The sequence below is a fragment of the Bos taurus genome, chromosome 10 (genome assembly GCF_002263795.3).
Source record: "Bos taurus isolate L1 Dominette 01449 registration number 42190680 breed Hereford chromosome 10, ARS-UCD2.0, whole genome shotgun sequence".
Taxonomy (NCBI): Eukaryota; Metazoa; Chordata; class Mammalia; order Artiodactyla; family Bovidae; genus Bos; species Bos taurus.
Window position 1 is genome coordinate 79,353,884 of NC_037337.1, and position 17,787 is coordinate 79,371,670.

Genomic DNA, 17,787 nt, shown 5'->3' on the forward strand with positions numbered 1-17,787 from the left:
TCCTTGCTAGCAGCCGGGCAGCCTTCCATGCCAAGCAAGTCAGGTCTTTGCCCCCACCGAGAGCCCCAACCCAGGCAGCCAAGCTACTCGTGAAAATAAAAATCATACCACAGCCCACAGGAGGACAGAAACTCAGCTGAGGAGGGTCAACAGGAGCTGGAAGCTCCTGTGTGGCTGTGGAGGTTTGATGGAAGGGGAACGGTCCCAGAACCAGCCCTGTGAGGTCCAGGCTTTAAAAGAAATGTGAGTGAAAAGGCCAGCGTTCCTGTACAGTTCCTCAAGCTCTCATTTTATCCTGAACTCCCAACAGGTCCTAAGCTCTGCCCAGAACAGATTGGGACTCCAGTGAAACTCACTGAGGAGCGAGGAGGGGTCCGTGGTCTGAGGTGGGTGGACGGAGGTGGCCTGGAGACCACTCTGCCTCCCACCTGACTCAGGGTCCCCTGAACTCAGGTCTCTCCACCTGGCCAGAACTTGTACCCCTGGCCCCTCTGTCCCACAGGACCCCAAGGAAGGGGCTTCTTCAGATGTGTCCTTCAGCAGCCTCATGTAACTGGTGGAGACATCACTCAGCTCAGTCCCCATCTTGATGCTGATTTTAAGACCCTGCTCTCGTTGCCTCTTGGTCTCATCTTTTGTGGCAGCCAAGAATGGCTTCCTGGCCAGTTACACATCAGAGGCTGCAGCCCCCACCCCCACCCTGAAGCAGGTGACATGGAAGAGATGGACCCCCCCAAACCCTAGGGAGCAGAAGCAAGATTAAGGAGTAGCTGTCAAAGGGTAAGAGGATGGTGGTGGAGAGAGAACAGGGCGAGCCCAAGACCTGGATTCCATTTTTAGACTCTTCCATGCCTGGAAGAATACAGGTAGGTTGGGGGCGGGAGAAAAATGCATACCTAGGTGAGGTCAGGCCACGTCTGAGAGGTTGTGCCAAGATTGGTCCACGGAAGATGAATGGGGAAAGCTAGAAGTCCTGGCCGGGCCAGAAGGCAGGGGTGAGGACAGGGACGGGGATGTGAGGCAGTGTCGTCAGCCGGGATGGCAGCTCACACTGTGATGGGACAGATGCTAAAATTAGAGGCGGCCAGTGGCCGGGGAGGATTTTCAGAACTCCACTCCCCAAATCCATTTCTAATCATCACCGGAGCTATGCTTAAACTTTGAGCTAGTACAAGCTCTCCCTCCCTCTGCTAGGCCCAACAGCCCCCCATCCCTGCCTGGCCTCCCTCCACCTGAACCCTTTGCCCCAGGCCCTTCCAGTACCTCCTGTTCTGCCCCAGTCAGAATGGCATCAAGAGGAACCAGCAGCTCGTGAGATGTTGCTTCTTTCTCCTGCTGACAAACAGGACTGTGACACAAAGATGGGACAGCCCGGCAAAGAAAACTCGGGGCGGAGTACAGCAGAGAGCGTGGGCAAGACTGAGAAAACAATCTGGAGAGCAGTGGATGGTTTCACAAGCAGGATTTGGGGGAACAGCACACAAGTACAAGAGCCCTCGTGTATGATGAAAGAATCTGGGCACAAGGAGCTCCCGCAAAGGACCAGAGCCAAGAGTGTCCAAGGACAGGGCGCCACCCCTCCCAGGAAACAGGTGGGGCAGGGGGGAAGGCTGGCTTTCCGAGCCTGGCTCCCTAGGAGAATCTCACCTGCTATTCTCAGAACCTGCTGAGCTTTTCCTTAGGTGGCAGAGAGCAGAGTGAGTAGTTGAGAGAAGTGAAGAGTATACCATTCAAGTCCAAGATGGGCTGGAGGCAAAACCAGATGGGGTGACTGCTCTTGGTTTTGCCCAAAACTCCCATTTTGCCCAAAACTCCCATCTTGTTCCCAGAAGCTAAGGTACTACAACACAACGACTCTGGGAGTTTCGTCCAGTGGAGCATCGTGCTAGAAAACTGGGATTCCCCTTCCATGCAGACAGGCTCTTTCACTTCATTTACTTCCCAAATTTCACTCCCCATCCCCAGGCAACAAGGTAATTAATACCACTGCTCTGGGGAGATGCACAAGCCTTCCAGGGGCCCCTGTGGGCAAGGGATTTGGGGCATGGCTTGAGCAACCCTGAGTCTAGTCTCCTGGTAGGGGAGTGGAGTCAGTGAAGGGTGGGTGGGTGCCCTGACAGCTGGGTGCCAGATGCAAGTTCTCAAACAGTCCTGAGCTTCCCCTGTGGTCATCAGGTTGAAGGAGAGGAAAACTGTGGCAGGGAGGGCCTTCAGGGCCAGAAGGGAAGCAAGTGGGGGAAAATACCTGTGGTCACTGGCTGGCCAGAACGCTGTACAGTTCCACCCTCTCTTGCTGTGGGTGTCCCCCAGGAAAGCTCCCAGGGATGGTCCACCTGCCACTTCCCAAGTCACGTAATAATCAGGCACTCTTCACAGTACTTTCCATGTGTTAACTCAGATAATCTTCAAGCCCATTTCACAGATGGGGAATTTGAGGCAGAGAAAGGCTACAAAATTAGCCCAAGTTCTTACGGTTGTACAAGGTAGCCGTCCGCTGGGACTCAAACCCAGCTCCAGAGTCTTCCCTCCTGATCAGCGCACCTCACGGCCCTTAAGCCTGACTGCAGTCTCCTCTAAGGCACTACATTTTCTGAGTTTCTGCTTGTGGCAGGCTGAGATGGTATATGGAGAGACAACAGGAAAGCAAGAAGGACAGGAGCTTCTAGGTAGATCATCAGTGAAGCTCAGGTCTGGTGTCAGAGCTGCTGAAGGCGCTCAGCCTATCCTGAGAGGCCAGGTTCTATTCTGAAGCTGCATTCTGGCAGGAACTACGTGAAGGTCCTCCTGGGTCATAGCTGACCCTCCCAGGACCATCGCAGCAGCACGTGCCATTCAAAGACCTCTCACCAGGACATATATTACCCCGAGCTTCCCTGACTGCCAGCCTACCCCAGTGCTGCCGGGAATCTTAGATGCCCCAGCCCTGCCATGGCAGTGCCAGCCAAGAGCAGTGGAGGCTGCCCAGAGAAGCCTTGTGCCTGGAGCAGCAGCAGCCAGAGTATCAGAAACACCGATCCACACAGAGTGGCCGGCAGGGGAGGATTCAGATGGCCTCGGATGCTAAGCAAATCCCAGCTGGCAGGTGCGGGGGGGGTGGCAAGTGGGCCTGGGGCATAAAGTCAGGGTGGCACAGAGGCTCACCAGGGCTCAGGCAGCAATGGACAGCCTGCGGGTGGTGCCTGCAGGCTGCAGGACCCCCCTTCCCAGACCTCCTGAGGCTGCCTCTCTGTTGTCATTCAGATCTCAGCTCATCCATTACCCCTCAGAGGATTCTCTGATCTCTGATGCAAAGCAGCCTTCCCCTCACTCACGGCATGCCATTTTAGTCACAGCACTTTCAGTTTCTGCTATTTTGCTACTTGTTCACTGTCTGTCTCTCCCAATTAGAAGGAAAGTTCCACAAGGGCGGGGCTCTGCTTTGTTCATTCCTGGGTAACCAGTGCCTAGAACAGTGCCCGGCAGTGAGATCCACTGGCTTTATCTGTGAATGAATGAGTTGATGATGAGTGAATGGGCTCAAACAGGTTTAGGTCCTGTTTAGGAGCAGGTATAAAAAGTTAACCAGCTCAGCCTTTCTCTTCAACTCTTTCTTGGGAAATATAGCCTTTAAAATTTTTTTTTATTTCTAGCATTTTAAAGTCATTTTCCCAATTACAAAAATGACATGTGCTCACAGTTGAAATTTAAACATGACAGAAAGGAATGACGTAGAAAGCAGAAGTCCCCCATCTTCCCACGTCTTAGAGAAAATCACTTTTAAAGGTATGGTGTGTATGCATCCAGATTTAATTTCATTTTAAAAGAAACAAATTCATGCATCATAGAAAAGGCATTCATAATTCTAGCAACTAGCAGCCATTATCATCTCCCCTCTGCAATCTTTTCTCATGTGTTTATTTTACAAGTTACTGTAATGTACTTATCCTGTAACCTGACACTTCACTCATGACATCATAATCATTTTTTTCAAGTTGTTATATTTCCCATGTCCTCCTCATTATAATGGCTGCATAATATTCCACCAAGTGGGGAACTATAATTTACTTAACTGAGATGCTCAACAAAGGGAGAACAACTGTTTTCCATATCCACTCTGACAATGACACCACAAGAAACATCTCTTTTATGCCTGTGCCAGGAAAATTCAGCCCTTGTCTTTGCTGGGACTATTTCCTAACGAAAGAGTTCTCAACGATTCCAGAAGCGGGATCACTGGACGAAAGGGTATAACCATTTTGTTTTTGTTTTTGGCCACTCCACACGGCATGTGGGATCTTAGTTCCCCAACCAGGGATCGAACCCACACCCCCTGTAATGGAAGCACGAAGTCTTAACTACTGGACTGCCAGGGAAGTCCAGGGCACAGCCGTTTTAAGACTGATGAGTTAGGGTGTTCTGGGGAGTTCTGTGTAATGCAGGGAATAGGTCTCTGTCTGAGTGGCTGCATTTCCTATAGTGGCCTCTGCGACCATCCATCCACCCCAAACCCCCTCCCATGGCCCAGGCTTGCTCACACCACTTTGGCTATAAATCAACACAGTAACACCCTTCCTGAAAGACTGTCCAGTCACGAACTGATTTTGTAAGCCTCGGCTGACTGAACAGTAAATTCTAGCCTTGAATGTTAAACCATCAACTAGCAGTAGAGTCAAGAATTACCTAAAGCCGAGAAGTGCCCAGTTGCCCGTGCCCTCTCTCCTAAGTAGAATCTAAGGGCTCTGGGCTCACATGGACCAGTCCAACACCTCCTGGAAGCCTATCCAGTCAGGAGTGCAAAAGCACCGGCCCTCCCTGCCCTGCCTTCTTGGGGAGCTCTCGACCTGCTGGCCCCGAATCCCTCAGTGGAACTGACTGCCCTATTCAGACAGATGAGCCTTTAGGCTGGACAGCCTCTGGGTAAAGCAGCCAATTGTCATTTTTAAAAGTGTCATCAATGAAAAGCCAGAGGCTGAGGCTGGAAAGAAAGGCTGTGTGAGGACAGAGGAGACTCCACAGCCAGAGGACCCTCACCCTAGAGGCCGCTCCTCTGGACTAAGGAGGAGATGTGGCTGAAACACTGAGAAGCAGTGGAGGACTTGCTCCTCTTGATGAAATTTATGGCAGCCAAGACGCCACAAATCCCTCCCCATCTAGTGCCCGATGCCCTACCCAAGCCACATGATCCACTCATGGCTTCTGGGCAGAGTCTGGAAACCTAGGTAAGATCCAGTTCCCACTGCACAGAGGTGAAGCCCAGGGCCCAACGCATTCATGAGACTACAGATGAGAACGAGAATTGGAGGAGTTGCCATCTCCTGAGGGCTGGGTGTCTCCCATCACTTAGCTCAACTGGCTCTGGCCTGGCTTTTAGAAGCCATGTAGCTGTAAGATGGCTCGAGCATGTGATATGGCCTGAAACTGCTGGAAAACCCCCTCTCATTCCAAAACCATAACCCTGTGACAGGCCCTGGGATGGGAAGCAGGCTCAGAAGTGGAATCTCCAGACGTGTGCTCGTGCTGCTGAGGCAGGAAGGGCCAGTGATTCCCCTGGGAGCCAGTAACATACTCACTTATCACACCCTTGAGTGCGCGGCTCTGAATAGACATCAGGATCACTGGCCACGAGTGTCCCGGGTTAACCTTTGTCCCGGTGCCTGGCTGGGCCGCAGTGCCATTCTCAACAGTGTGAGCAAGCATTAGCCCCAGGGCTCAGCTGATCCTTGGCTACTGGGTGGGTGGCTTCCATTTATCCCTGGAATTAAAGAGGAGGAGTTCATCAGCTTAAACTGCTCCAGATCTGAGCTACCAGGCTGGTCAGAGAGGCGACCTCAAGGCAAACATGACAACTCCAGGCACTGGCTCAGCACCAGACGCGCATCACGCCCAGGCCTCGGGCCTTCTCCTGGAGCCACCTCCTCCCAGCCATCCTGCTCGCCCAGGTCTGGTTAATCCGGTGATGAGAACACGGCAAGGATCCCAGGCGACTCCCACGGGGGCTAGGACTCAGCGCTTCTTGCGCCATGAGTGAATGTGTGCACACTTGTAAATCTGAGCGGGGATATAATTTTAGAATCCAGTTCCCTTTTCAATTTAGCTTCAAATTACACTCTCACCTTCACCCTGTAGTGGGTACATCTGTTCTCAAGGGCAGTCAAGAACCTCACAGAAGACAGACAACATAGGACATTTGTTTTTAGCATTTGGGGAGCCAAGCACAATTACAACTGGAAAAACAAGCACACCAACACAATGTGTGCTAAGCACTCTCCCCGCACCCCACTCACTCAAATTTAATTCATTCTGTTGTTTTTATTATCATTGCCAGACTGTTCCCATTAACATCAGTAACTAACTACAAGCCAATGTAAATCTGACTTCATAACATCCCTTGCCACACACATATTTTTAATATAGCCCTAAGACTTGACCATTTGGTAGAGATTTCAACATTTATTTTTGTTTCCTGAAGGAAATCAACCCTGAATATTCATTGGAAGGACTGATGCTGAAGCTGAAGCTCCAATACTTTGGCCACCTGATTTGAAGAGCTGACTCATTGGAAAAGACCCTGATACTGGGAAAGAGTGAAGGCAGCAGGAGAAGGGGGAAGCAGAGGATGAGATGGTTGGATGGCGTCATCAGCTCAATGGACATGAGCTTGAACAAACTCTGGGAGATACTCAAGGACAGGGAAGCCTGGTGTGCTGCAGTCCATGGGGTCACAAAGAGTCGGACATGACTGAGCAACTGAACAACATTTTTGTTTTAATATGAAGGTGCTGAAGCTTCCACTGAAAATCCCTGGGACACTGCCCCTTCTGCACGAGCCCAAGGACAGAGCGCAGATCCAACCCAGCCCTACAGAAGGAGGGACCAGCTGCTCAGAAACTGAGACCAGTATGTGACTGGGGGAAGCTGTCACCATACCCAGTGGACATCAAGCAGGGTGAACACAGAAGCACCACCTGAGCTGCTGCCCATGGCCCCCCTCCTCCTTCCCTCTACTCACCCCCCAGGCTCTCTGAGCAGGGGTGACTTGGGCCTCTGCTTCCAAAGCTGACAACCTGCAAGGCAGCAGGGAGGGGAGCCAAGAGAAGTGAAAGGGCAGGGCTTGGGGAACTGAAATTCATTGTGTGCGCATGTACTTATGGGTAGGAAAGGTGTGCACCCCCAGATCTCTCCCCAGAGCCTCTCACTGAGAGAACTGAAGGATGAAGGACAGAGGGGGTGAGGGGCTGTGGGTTGCTATGCTCTCCTGGCCTCAGCCCCTCCCCATCTCCTCCACAAACAGGAGGGCCCCCCCCACTCCCTTCTCCCAGCCTGCCAGACCGTGAGCAGGGGTCACCCTGGCATGTACCTGTCATCAGCATGTCAGCACGCCCTCCACCCCCAGCATCACCATGGCCCAATGTCTGGGGAGTTTGAGTCCCCTTCACGGGCACTTCCCCTTCTCTGGGCCCTAAGGAGGCCCAGAGATAGCACAAGTCAAACCCAAACAGAAACAGAAACCAAAGCCCACATCCTGGCAGCACAGCCTGCATGCAGTCAGCCCTGGGAGCCTCTCACTGGCTGTGGGGCTGCCCCAGATGAAGTGCAGCAGTCAAAATGGGGTCCCTCTGGGGCCCCTCCTCAGGTTGGAGCCCCCCTCCTTCCTCATCTGCAGGCTCTCCCTCTGGGGAGCCAGGGGCAGGTGGGGGTGCTGCACAAGGACGTGATGGGCTCCCACCTCTGCCTGCAGCGCACCATCTGTCCCCAGACTCCTCCGACACTCCCTGGCCCTTCAACTGGGTTCCAGGGTATAGAGGGCATGCTCCCTTGTGGACAGCATGACCTGAACCAGAAGTTTCTGGAAGAGAGGAATGGGCGAAGAGCCCTTAGATAACTAACATGGGGGTAGAATTTAAACTTTTTCAAGTGTATCATCTCTCATGATTCTTCCCCAAACTCCTGCAGGGAAGGCAGGAATTAGTCTACCTCCCACCCTGTCCACAACCCTGCTGTGTTTTAAAGATGAAAATACTGAGTTTCAGGACATTAAGCGATTAAGCCAAATCCACACACTTGATTCAAACCCTGGTCCTAGGGCTCCAGAGTCACCCCTCTCTCCACACGGCATTCCTTCCAGTTGCTTCCCACCCCAGTCTCATTCTCAAGGCCCATGTCTGCACATGCTCCTCCTTCATTGAGTGTAATCTACTTAGTCTGTTCTGTAAGCCGCTTACTCGAAAACATACAGCTGAGTCTGTCTGTCTAGCTTCTCCTTCAACCCAACCAGATGCCCCAGAAGCTTGAAGGAGTAGAGACCACGTTCAAGTTCAAGCTCTCTCTAACTGCCCTCCTCCGCAGCCCATCACACCCACACCTCCTTTGAGATCCTGCCCCTCTTCATTCTTTTGACAACATCCGCCCACAGTCCCCCAGTTATTCTATCACGGATGTTTCTACAGGGCATTGAACATCCTCTCATTGAAACATATGGTCCCATCTTAAAACGATTCAGTGTCTGTTTCCCCCTTCACATGGTGAATCCCTTGAATCCATGGAACTTCTGTTGGATGGAGGGACAGGCAAGGTAGAGAAAGCTCCAGCTAAATTATTGGGTGATTGAAACATCCAGTGTTACTAATCAAACATAATGATGCCTGAAAGTGTTAAGTCACTCAGTCATTGTCTGACTCTTTGCAACCCCATGGACTGTATGTAGCCCTAGGCTCCTCTGTCCATGGAATTCTCCAGGCAAGAATACTGGAGTGGGTAGCCATTCCCTTCTCCAGGGGATCTTTCCAACCCAGGGATTGAAGCCGGGTCTCCTGCATTGCAAGCAGATTCTTTACCATCTGAGCCACCAGAGAAGCCCCGTATGTTCTCTAATCTTTAGGCCACCATCACAGAAGGGTTCTTTCCCACAACGCATGTAAATATTGGTTTACAATGGCCAGGGCTGTCTCTGCAGAGGAAAGAAAGAAGGGTACTTGCTATCCTTTCCCCTACCTCCAAAAGCCATCACCCAGCCTAAGGTGAGGAGAGATGGGGTGAGTGCCTGGGGTCTGGACCATACAGAAGATGTGAGAGGAGAGATGGAGCTGGAACAGCGCGTCCTAGGCATCCTGGGAGACACTGCAGGCTCTCACGTAGGTGAGAGGCCAAGCTCAGGTTCAAGTCAGAGAATACCAACGCCTATTCTGTTATTTCTACAATGTGCTGGCACTCTCAAAAGGCGCATCCAGTTTTCATATACGTAGGATTCATCTCCCAAAGAGGTTTAACCAGCAGCTGCTGGCAGGAAATTCCCACCGCAATGCTCTCTCTCCTCCCCTGTAACTATTTAGGGTAAGCTGGGCTTGCAGGATTGAATCTCTGCTTCTCCGACTAGAACCTCAAAATCCAATCTACCCTCCCCCACAACCCTTCTCCATGGCTCAGAACCTAAGACTGAAACCAGGAAGCGGCAAGCAAACACTATGCCTTTTTCTTTCCTATTCTCTTCCACAGATTCCCTCACTCAGGTGCCCATAAAGTAAAGAGAAGATGCCTCAGAGACCCACTGGAGTTTGCTCTGGTTATGCATATCCTCCCCAGTTCTTCCCTTTCGACCCAGAACAACTGCTTTTACTTGTCCTGTAGTAAGACCAACCCTGAACGCAAGTGGGTTTGGCAACTTCCCAAATCAAGGAGTGACCGCTCAGCTGCAAATGCAATAGGAACTCCAAATTCCCCTGGGATGGGGCAGGGAGGCTGAGTGTGGTCAGCTCTCTCTGGGGAGCAAGGAGCCCCAGGCCCTGGGGCCTGTCTGGCATGCGGAAGAAAGGGTGGAGATAGGGGATGGGTTCCCCACTCCACCTGGCCATGTCCTTCCACTCCATTCCCCTCACCCTGGGCTTGGAATTTGGGTTTCCCTGCCTGCCTGCTGGACATCTCACCACCACCACCCACCCCCCGCCCCATCTTCTGTCTCACCTGCAGACCACCCTGTCCTGATAACCTTTTCTTCTTCCTTCCTCCTCCCCACTCTCCAGCCCACTCTCCCTGAGTCCCCCCTCCCCTCCTCCCCCCAGAACCAACCCTGACGGCCTGCCCACATCCCCCTACACCTTAGAGAGTGGTCTCTGACCCTGCGCTCCTTGCCTTCCCTCCCATCCCGCCCCCTGGCACTGGGTGGCTGCTGCTCACTGCCTGAAAGGCTGGACAGCTGCTGGGCTCTCTAATTAGCTGCCTGGCCGCCGTCCCAGAGTGAGGTGTATGTTACTGTACAGAGCTGCCTCCCCTCCCCTCTGCCAATAATCCCCTATGCAGATCCCACCGGGTGGCAGCTGAGGGGCCTGGGATCCTCATCATGTGACCCCAGCAAGGTTCCTGCTGTCAGCTGGAGAGGAAGAGACGACAGTGGCCTCACAGCCTCCCCCACACACTGAGCAGGAATTCATCTCTCTGGTTTCTCCCTATTACTGCTCACATCCTTAGGAGTTCCCACAGGTAAATCCACCACACCCTACCTCTGGAGCAATGGAGACCCTGCCCCTTCATCACCTCCCCAGCGGAGGCAGAAGAAGCCCAGGGCAAGGACAAGTCTGGACGTTGTCAACAGCGTGACACCCAGTGCCCTACTTTTCACAGCCTTCTGCAGCCAAGCCACCCCCGGAGATTTCTAAACAACCAGGGGACTGGGTCCAAGAAGTCCTGTGGAGGCTGGTTTCTTCATCAGAGGTGTCGTATTCCAGCAGTCAACAAATATTGACCAAGCACCTGCTGAAGGCCAGGCACTGCACCCACTGTGAACAAGGCAAGGTTCCTGCCCCCTTGATGCTCGCGGCTCTGTGGGGAGACAGACAATAAAGAAGCCAGCCAGCACATGCTGTAATGTCTGATATCAGGCCATGAAGAAGGGAAAAGGCCTGGTAGGGGACAGAAAGAAACTAGATGCTGGAGGGTGAGTCTTAAGCTTCTCTAAGGAGCTAGCATCGGGCATAGGTCAGAAAGATGCAGAGAAGCTTTGCAAAGGGTGTCAGGAAAAGCATTCCAGGCAAAGGGAACAGAAGTGCAAAGATCCTGAGGCAGAAACAAGCTAAACAAGCTTCGTGTAATTAGGGGTCTGACGTTCCCTGCCCCCAGAGTCCTCTGGTGATCCCTACAAGGTCTACTAGGTCAGGGCAAAGTGCTCAGGTGCCAAGTAAATACAGCCAGCCCACTGAAGACTCTTTCTGTGGTCAGGGGCTGGAAATTGTGAAACCTTCTGCTGTTGCTTGGCAATTGTATTGAACAATAACGGGAAGACAAAATCCTTTGACTGATGGCCTAGAACTTCCTCTTGCCTCTGATCAAAAGAATTTAAGTAACTTTACCAAATCCTCTCTAGTCCAGGTGTTTCACCTTAACGAGAAAGTAGATATTCCTTTTTACTCCAGTTAGTTTGTTAGATTTTCTGTCATTTGTGATCAAGAAAATTCTGACCAGCACAGGTGGTTTTCCCTCATCTGGAACGTACCTAGCTGGCATGAGAATCACGTACCTGAGCACCACCTACCCAACTCTGCTGCTGTGAAAACCAGTGGCTTTGGCCCCTGCAGACTGTAAGGGGGCAGAACTGCGGAATAAGAAGGTCAGATGCCCAGCACAATCAGTGAATCTCAGCAGGATGGCTATAGCTCTGGGGGTTCCAAATTGCCCTTCTGGTCACTGATTTTTTCATTGCCCCTTGACTCACCTGGCCTTTGCCAACAGCACACTCAACAATCTTCTCCAAATGGGACATGTGAAAACTAGTAGCCTAGAGATGAGGCCCAAGCCAAGAAAAGGAAGTACTCAGAGATGAATTTTCTGAAAACTGCACAACTGCACTAGCCAGTCTGATAGCTACATATAGCTATTTAAATTTTAACTTTAATTAACTAAAAATGAATAGAATTTAAAAATCCAGTTCCTTAGTCACTGAAGCCACATTTCAAGTGCTCAGAGCTATATGTGGCAAGTGTCCACCATATTGGCCAGTGCAGAGGTAGAATGTTTCCATCATCACAGAAAGTTCCACTGGACATTGCTCTCGGAATTACCAAGGGTGACCAAAGGCTGGCAAACTTACAGACCTAAGGCTGAGCTTCACTTCCTTGCTCTTGGAAATCTTTGTTTTCTGAACAGACACCCTGCCCTCCTTCTCTCCCACAGACTCAGACCTAGTCAACCAAGGCTGCCATTGTGAGATTGGGGAGAATGAACCCTTGTTCCAAGAGAGTCACTGTCTACTGTCTGAAGAGTGACTTTTATCCAAGAGGCCAGGAGAGGGCCCTGGCCATTGGTGAATGAGACCCGTCCTTGCATCTTTGGCTGTAACTCAGTGTAGGGGCTGCTGCTTGGAGTGTTTTTTAAAAAATACTTCAAACCATTTATTGAGTACCCTCTACATGCTGGCCAGTTGCCACACAGGTTGTCTCGTGGGTCCCCTCCATAAGCCCATGACGTGGATTGACTCAGGAGGCAAGGGAGGCTCAGAGGTTTAATGACAGCTGGAAAATGGGAGGACCAAGGTTTTCATCAGCATTTCCCCTCCATCACTCATGAAAGATGCGGATGTGTGGACAGGAGTCAGGGCACTTAATTCTCCTATGGCAACAGGCCACCTACAGCTGCCCTTTCATTCTTACAGCAAACAATCTCATATGACCTGCCCCTTCCAGCCTACTCAAGCCCACCCAGGGGCTTGGGAGAGATGCCTTCCATGGATCTGCCCATGAAGGCCCAGTTATTGAAAGACACCTTAGAACACATCAGAACCAAAGGAAGGTCATGGTATAGAAGATAGACCCTGGAAGGGGGTAGGGGTCAGAATACAGACATGTGACATTGCTCCTGGGCAAAGAGGAGAAGGGTGTGATCAAATTTTTGGTTTTGGAAAGACATCTGGACCATGGGTTCCTTATCTTTGCATCCTCATGTCCTAGATAAAACTTGACATACAGTAGGAACTCAAAATCCAAGTACTGGATGGGAGAAAAGGCAGGGGGCAGGTCCCCCAAGAGTGAGAGGCTTGGCCAAGAGGATCCTGAAGGGCAGGTGCACTGGGGGGAAGACTGAGCAATGAGCTGTTCAGGAGGAGCTGTGGTGGGTGCTGTTTGCTCTGTACATGACCTGATCTGATCATCCCTTTAGGTAATGGCCCAGAGGAAAGGCCGTCATACACGAGGCTGGGCGCTGCCTGCAGCCAGGTGCTTCCTCTGTGGGCCTTCAGCCATGCAACCCTGGTCCCTCTGGACCAGCTTCTCCCAGACAGCTCCATCCACTGTGAAAGCACCGAGCCTTGCAACACGTTCAAATATGGTTCCAAACAGCACTTAGGCAAGAGTAATTAAAGGGAATGTTATCTCAGTCAGGCTCTCATTAGCCACGTAATTAGACTGCTGAAAATAATTAACATTCCTTTTGACAAAGGAAGCAGAGGACCCATTACATTCATTAGGACAGCCTCAAACCAGCCTGTGGAAGGCCCAGAAGAGGACTCATCGCCTCCCAGGCCCGCACAAGGCAGAGTCAGCATCCAGGATCCCAGACCAGGTGCAAGTCCTGCCCTGGGTCAGGCTCCTGGTGAGCAGAGAGAGATGGCAATGGATGCCTTCATGCACATATTACAGATGATCATAGTAAGACACTCACTGAAGAAGGTTTGAAGGAAATGTATCACTGTATCAAGATGGCAGACCAGGGGCAACTATGTACCTCCCACAAGGCCCTTGAAAATGACAGAAAAGACATTTTCCAAGAAGAATAAATCCATTAGAGCACCAAAAAACAAGAGGGAATTCTATCCTCGAAGATGGAAGCAAATGAGAATAAACTGATAGAGAAACCACAATCCCCCCCCAAATAAAACCATGAAAAATAATAACTGACATTCATACAGCACATATATATGCTGTATGAATATATCTCATTGAACCCTCACAAAAATCCTTTGAGACAGAGACTATTATTTTCCCCACTTTACAAATAAGACCCAGAGTTACATAGCTTTCCCAAGGTCATAGTGCTAGTAAGTCCCAGCACTAGGATTTGAACCCCAACAGGGTGGCTAAGGATTCTACATTTGGGGGAATGGCTCTGGGAGCTCCAAGTTTGGAGCAAGCAGATTAGGGGTCCAGGAGAGGCCCTGAGTGGTTGGTCATGGGATCTGGAGCGGCCAGGCAAGCAGCCCTTGCCCCACATCTCCACCCAGGTATCCCTCCACCAGGGACATTAGGGCACTGAGGCAAAGGGACACCTAGACAGCTCCTGCATCCCCAGCAGGTACATCCCACCCTCCTGTCCCCAAACAGTGGTGGCTGGCTGGAGAGCATGTAATTGGGATTCATACAGAGGTGACTGAAAACGTCAAAATACAGAGAGAGAAACACAGCCAAGACTCACCAAACGTTTGACAAAAACCCAAACATCCAAAGAAGCACCAAATTAGAGAACACAAGTTCTAGCTAGAAAACAAAATTAATAAAGTCAATAGACTGAAACATTTGTCACAGTGTGAGTAATATCCTCTGAGGGACAAGAAGGGCTCCTGAATCTATGAACCCAAATGAGCCATTGCCAGAAGAATGTCAAAGATCTCAGAAATGAAGGAACCACACCACGGTTAACTGGTTATCTCTGGATGAAAGAACAGAGTGACTTCATTAAAAATTTTCTTTGTATAGCTCTACTTTTCTAAGCTTCTTACACCACACATGTATCACCTGTAGAATCAGAAAAGTTTTTTTTTTTTAATGCCTGGTATGAGGTAGGTGGTCAGTAAGGGGTAGATCCTGCCACCTACAGCAACCCTTGGCCCCATCCAGGCTGGTGCATAACTTGCCATCCCCCAGTTGCTCCATCCACGCTCTCATCTCTGGGTCTTTGCGCACACGGTTCCCCTCCTGGAATGCTCTTATTTCTGTTTTCCCAGATTTGCCTGTCCTTCAGTGCCCACTCAGAGATGACCCTTGTAAATGAACAGTCCCCCCATCAATCTTACCTAAACCACTCTGATCCCTCTCCTCCCAAACCCCTAAGAGCCTCTAATTCTCCAGGGTCACAGGATAACTCTTGATGAGTTGTCCTGTGGGGTCACAGTACTGAAGACTTACATGTCCTTTATCTTTCAGTGACCAAGTCTTGTCTCCCCAACTCAATGGTAGGCTTCTTAAAGGCATCGAAGAAATGACCTTTCTTTTTATACCCTACCGTGCCCAAATAAAGCTGTGAAGCTTTCGTAAGAACATTGTTATGTGTCAGTTGAGTGAATGATGAATGAGCTTCTGTTTCTGGTGGGAGCAGGAAGAGGGAAATTATCATGGCGATGTGGTTACTCAACAGGGCTGGGTGGCACAACCAGGCCCTCCCTTGTGGGTGAGGCCCTCATAAATAGGTCACCTGGCCCCAGACAGCTCGACCTCCCATCCCTTGTGTGGGATCCTGAAATACCTGTAAACCCGGTGTGGATGATTGCTAAGTCTTGGGGCAAAATGTAGATGAGGAGTAAGACATTCATATGGTCTTGTCTCCCCACAGATGGCTTATTAGTAGTGAGGAAAAATCAGTAAACACACAGTGAAGAAACGGGACACCTTGGCCAAGTGATCAAACTTAACATCACACAAAAGTGGCGGAAGGACATCTGGTGCCTCTGGATGTAACGCTGAAAAAGACACAATATCATTCCTGTGCGTCCTAGCCGGGAAGGCGCAACTTGGCCTCTAAACATAAACCAACAACAGACCAATCCAAAGGGAAGAGCCTTCCATTTTTTTTTTAAGGTGAAAAGGAGGCTATCTTCTCTGAACATGTCAATGTCATGAAAGACAAAGAAAAACTGAGGAACTGTTCTGGATGAAAAGAGACTAAAGAGACATAACAAATGCCATGTTGGATCCTGAACTGGAGAAAAATGCTGCAAAGGATGTTATTAAGTTAATCAACAAATCTGCAATAAAATCAGCAGATTAGACAAAGTGTCATATTAAAGTTCAACATACTGCAGATATTATGAAACAGTATCCTTATTCTTAGGAATCCACACATGAATTATCCAGACAGAAAGGGCCACCATGTAGGCAACTGACTCTAAAAAGGTTCAGAAAAAAGAGAAAGAAGGAGAGAGAACATAAATGATAAAGCAAAATGTTAAAAAATATTGAATCTGGATAAAGAGTATATATGTATTCTGTGGGCTTCCCAGGTGGTACTAGTGGTAAAGAGCCCAATCCCTGGGTGGGGAAGACCCCCTGGAGGAGTGCATGACAACCCACTCTGGTATTCTTGCCTGGAGAATCCCATGGACAGAGGAGCCTGGGGTCTACAGCAAAGAGTCAGACACAACTGAAGTGACTTAGCATGCATGCATGTGTGTTCTGTACTATTCTGGCAACTTTTCTGAAGTTACTTCTGAAGTAAGTCTGAAATTACTTCCAAGTAAAAAGTTAGGAGAAAAATAATGACAATGACACAGGAACCCCTGCCATTAGGGGGTGGGATGGAGTAGAGCAGACATAGAGGGTGAATGCAGGGAGGACACTGGTCATCACCTGTCTACCTGGGCCCCAAATTCTAGCCCTGTCAATAGGTCCCTCATAGACACATTTCCTCTCCAGTAGGGCCTTCCCCTTCTCTTACTTCTCTACCCGTTTACTCCTCTCTCTCCCCAATATTAGCAATCTTCCAGGAGACCACCCTATCAGGACGAGAGGACAGGATTATTTAGATCTATTCTTGGACGTAGTTAATATTTGCTGGAGATGTTTTCACACTTGTTTTATCCACAAGCCCATACTAATGAGCCAGTGTATGTTTGTGAAACCACAGCCTCCGAAGTATTACCTGGTATTTCAAATAGCTGTGAAAAGAAGAGAAGCGAAAAGCGAAAGAAAAAAGGAAAAATATAAGCATCTGAATGCAGAGTTCCAAAGAATAGCAAGAAGAGATAAGAAAGCCTTCTTCAGCGATCAATGCAAAGAAATAGAGGAAAACAACAAAATGGGAAAGACTAGAGATCTCTTCAAGAAAATCAGAGATACCAAAGGAACATTTCATGCAAAGATGAGCTCGATAAAAGACAGAAATGGTATGGACCTAAAAGAAGCAGAAGATATTAAGAAGAGATGGAAAGAATACACAGAAGAACTGTACAAAAAAGATCTTCATGACCCAGATAATCACGATGGTGTGATCACTGACCTAGAGCCAGACATCCTGGAATGTGAAGTCAAGTGGGCCTTAGAAAGCATCACTACGAACAAAGCCAGTGGAGGTGATAGAATTCCAGTTGAGCTATTCCAAATCCTGAAAGATGATGCTGTGAAAGTGCTGCACTCAATATGCCAGCAAATTTGGAAAACTCAGCAGTGGCCACAGGACTGGAAAAGGCCAGTTTTCATTCTGATCCCAAAGAAAGGCAATGCCAAAGAATGCTCAAACTACCACACAATTGCACTCATCTCACACGCTAGTAAAGTAATACTTAAAATTCTCCAAGCCAGGCGTCAGCAATATGTGAACCGTGAACTTCCTGATGTTCAAGCTGGTTTTAGAAAAGGCAGAGGAAGCAGAGATCAAATTGCCAACATCCGCTGGATCATGGAAAAAGCAAGAGAGTTCCAGAAAAACATCTATTTCTGCTTTATTGACTATGCCAAAGCCTTTGACTGTGTGGATCACAATAAACTGTGGAAAATTCTTCAGGAGATGGGAATACCAGACCACCTGATCTGCCTCTTGAGAAATTTGTATGCAGGTCAGGAAGCAACAGTTAGAACTGGACATGGAACAACAGACTGGTTCCAAATAGGAAAAGGAGTT

At 49.7% G+C, this 17,787-nt stretch overlaps 1 protein-coding gene across 10 annotated transcripts in view; it reads right to left on the bottom strand.

Annotated features, from left to right (window-relative positions):
• TMEM229B (transmembrane protein 229B) overlaps window positions 1-17,787 on the bottom strand; it is a 42,270-nt gene that overhangs the window by 7,897 nt on the left and 16,586 nt on the right. For 3 of the 10 annotated variants that reach the window (XM_005212008.5, XM_024997686.2, XM_024997685.2), the window contains exons 2-4: window positions 5,550-5,731; window positions 1,264-1,332; window positions 897-1,051 (exon numbers count right to left, since the gene is read on the bottom strand). The gene's annotated coding sequence lies outside the window, so the exon portion shown is untranslated. 10 annotated transcript variants of the gene reach the window in all.